This window comes from Egretta garzetta, unplaced genomic scaffold (assembly GCF_000687185.1).
Source record: "Egretta garzetta isolate BGI_Z169 unplaced genomic scaffold, ASM68718v1 scaffold196, whole genome shotgun sequence".
In the NCBI taxonomy this organism is placed as follows: Eukaryota; Metazoa; Chordata; class Aves; order Pelecaniformes; family Ardeidae; genus Egretta; species Egretta garzetta.
The window spans coordinates 472,276-476,220 of NW_009259864.1; positions in this window are offsets into that span (position 1 = coordinate 472,276).

A 3,945-nucleotide genomic window follows, 5' to 3' on the forward strand; every position below is an offset into this window, starting at 1 on the left:
GCTTGCTCCGGCTGCGGGGAGGCTGCCCGGGAAGCAGACCTCGCTCGCTCCTTGGTCTCCTCGCATGAGCAGGGCTGGCAGGAGTTGGCCCTTTATGTAGGTTGTTCTGAACACTTTTTTATACCGGGCAGGGTGGTCTCCATGTTTTCCTTCTTTCTTTCTTTAGCGGAGGGAGGGGGGAGTGATGGTAAGGGGCTCGTTGGATGATTATAACCGCTACCACTTATAAATAAGTTTCTTGGGGAAGGGCTGATATCGTACCCTTGATATCAGTGGGTGTGTTCATGTATTATTTTAATATGATATGTCTTTTATACAGAGCTTGTTTTCCTCCTCCCTCCCTCCCCAGCCCACCCCCCCTCCCACTTCCCAACAAACACACAAAAATGACTGGCAACAAGTTAAATCCCATTTGTGTCCCTCCCACCGAGCACGGACGGTGCCTCGCTAAAGCCTGGGGTTTGTAGTTTTGCCTCGACAATAATTTGACCAAGAAAGAGAAGCGGCTGCAGACAGACTTTCCGTGCGGTGCCAGTGAGGAGGGGAAAAACCTTGAAAGAAACGGTTCTCCCGGGATGCATCTCCTTTGTGTGTTTTCTCCTCTCCATCTTTCGGATGGGGCGCTCGCATAGGCTTGCACACACACACACACACGCACACGCACACACACACAGAGGTTATGTTTCCTAGGGAGTTTTTAGAAAACAATGTTTATTATAATCGAGCTATAAATTCCACCTAAACAATGAAATCATGCCGTAGCTCCGGAAACTCCAACAAATAAATAATTTCCTTTTGCCTACTAGCAGAACACTAGCAGAGGATGACAGTATGCTTCATTTTCACACTTATTTCAAAACATCAATAAAAGAGGGTAAAGAAAAGACTCGCAAGTCCTTGTCCCCGCTGGAATTAATAAAACAATACCCTTTTAGGAATAGATCGCTTTTTTCCCCCCCTTCTTCTTCCAAGGCGACTACAAGCTAATTTCTGCGGTTTTATTAGCTTGTGAATCCGCAGAAGCGAGAAGCGCGTTCTCGCTGAGGGTCGTGCTCATGTCCCACTAAGGCTTCCCTGAGGGGCTCTTACGGTGAGCCACCTGCATTCCCCCGCCTGCCCTTATTTTTACCTTACAGAAATCGCGGAAAAAAACCCCATTCGCCTTTGGCTGTGCTAAATGTACCTGAGAGATACCTCTTCACGCAACCGCACGCTTTGCAAATGATCGTTTAACTTTATCTGTTGTGGTGGGCACGTGTTTTGGCATATGGAATTAACTTGTGAAAGCCTTTGTATCATTTTTTTTGATTTGTGTTTGGCGACAACGCGTATCATATCTCATCGCGTTGATGGTTGATACAATTGCTAAATTAAAGGCATGTTTTCGGCTTTGGAAAACAACAACAACAACAACAAACAACAAAAAAACAACCCTCTGAGAGCTCATCCTCAGCAAAACAAGCCGAGGAGCAGTACAATAACGCAGCGCGATGCTTTCCGTGCGTGTGCGGTATCTCCTTATACTTCTACATCGTTCTGCGGCTCTATTGTCTGTGCCTAAAGATTGCCAAGCCACTCCTGGGCTTCTCACCTATAGTCGCCACCTAAAAGGACATACGGACAGTATACGGATAACCGCCCTAATCGCTCGGAGGAACGTAATTGGCATTATGTTTTTTCCGCGCCTGTACCGATTCTCCCGTGGTAGCTATTGCCCGCTGAACTGCTTGCCTTGACGCGGTTCTGTGTAGGAGCCCCAAGAAGCGCACCAAATCATTGCAATAAAGTGATCAAACCTGCCCAGCCCCGCGCAGTTTTGTTTTCTCTGCTTATGTTCTCCTCCTCATCTCAAAGGAGGACACGGCGCTGAGCCGAGTGTTCTGGGCTAGGCGCTCCTCCGGACTTTCGGATTTAAAGTCTAAGGCTTTCTGTGTGTTGGGGCTGAAAGTATGATTTTCCACATTTCAAAAGGGACGAGGCTCTATTTATAAATGTTACAGAAGGTTTCGTTGCTTCAGGAACAACAAAACAGGAATGGAGCTGCAATTTTCAAGAAAACAGGATTTCAAAATATAGAAATAAAAAAAGTAGCGGAGACGATGTATAATTCAATCAAATTACAGAAAATTGCTTTAAAATTCAGAACAGTAGCGATCCATTATGTCTCTGTTTTATTAGTGACAAGTACAATTACTCTAAAATAAAGAACACTGGTGAATATATAATTGGCTGTAATCATGTTAGTGTTTGAATAAAAATGACGGGGACATTTAACACTTTGACAACAAAATGTTCAGAAACAACTTATTTATTCAAACAGTTTTTATTTGCATCCGCATGAAGGAGAAACACACTTTTTCTTACGATAAATCAAGTTTTTTTCACTTTCAATAAATAGATACCTAAAAAAAATTTATTAATTATTTTATTATCCGAAGCTTAATAAAGTCTCCAGAGTACGACTGAATTATTATTGATTACTCAGTACCCAAAGGACGCCATCTACAGGAAAAGGTCTTGAGGCTTAACGCAAATCTAATCACTGTTGATTTTAAAAAAAAAAAAAAATCACATTTAATATTCCTCTATAAACCCGGCTCCGATTTTACCCACAACACCGATCACAATATTTGCTTTGTAATTGCTTCTTGCGATTCAGTTTGTTATAATTTGACACGATCTAGGAATCTGTTACAAGAGGCCTTTTCTCCGAGATACGGAGTTTAAAAAAAAAAAAAAAGAATTGAACTCCACGAAGAAACATTTTTTTTCTCCTGAAGCGACTCTTTTCTCTCAGGATTGACTTGATCGTCCCTGAAAATGCAGAACAGCCCATGAGATCTCTCCCTTCAAACCAAGCGTGTGCAAAGATGCTTGCAAAAGAGCCCTGAAAACAAAACAACTTGACTGAAGGCAGTTTGTGCAGCAATTGTGTCATGGAATAACTAACATTTCTTTATCCTTAACTTATTTCCTCTTGGATAATGTCAATAAATACCACCTATGCCAAGCATACTCTCATCTGCTCCTACAATACATCCTTTGCCCCATAGCTTGGTACTTAAAGGTGCCATTTATCCGCGTTACTCCTTTCCGAGCCCTTGCTGGGAAAGCCATCGAAGTCTAAAGAATGCCCCTTAATATTTTGATCATACAAATAGAGACCCGCGGAGATGGCATATGCCCTCCGTGGTGCCACTCCGATACCCCAGTCCAAACTACAGAAAATACGGGGCGACCTAGAGGAAACTTTCCGGACTCCTTTTTTTTTTTTTTCCCCTGCGGGTTCCTTGGGTTTTTTTTAATCCCTGTTTTAATCCCGAACGAATTTTTCTTTTTCTATTGTTATTTTTTCTTTCTCTTCCCCTCTCGACAAGTCTCCAAATTTCTGCCCCTGTTTGTGTGAGATTTCTGCCCCTGTTTGTGTGAGTGGGTGCCCGTCAGGGGGCGGACCCTGCACTGACCCCTGCGGACCCGGATTCCCCCGCGGGGGGAGCGCAGCGCAGTCCCCCTGCGCCTTCGCAGCCGGCTCCCAAACGCCTCCTCTGCCCAGGCGGGTTTCACCCGCCTTTGCGGCTCCTTGCAAATAAAGTGGCTCTGGCTTCTTTCTAACTCGGGCCAGGGATCCGGACGGGCTTGGAAAAATTCAGGGGTGGATTAAACTATGCAGTGAGGAGGCAAAAGCAGAGGTGCGTTGACACAAAGGCTGAGAAAAAACGACCCAGGGTGCACTCTCGATTTGAGGTGTTATTTTGAAAACGGGGGACAAAAGCCTGGAAACTACTGTTATTTATGCTCCCGCTGGAATCGGGCTCAAAGTTTATACCGAAGGTCTCCCTCTGGCTTCTGGGCATTGGCGGTGAATGTCCCAAACCGAGAAACTGTGTCGCATCCCTGCTTTTAAACTTGAGGAAATGTCAGGAGAGGAGGTTTCCTTCCCTCGGG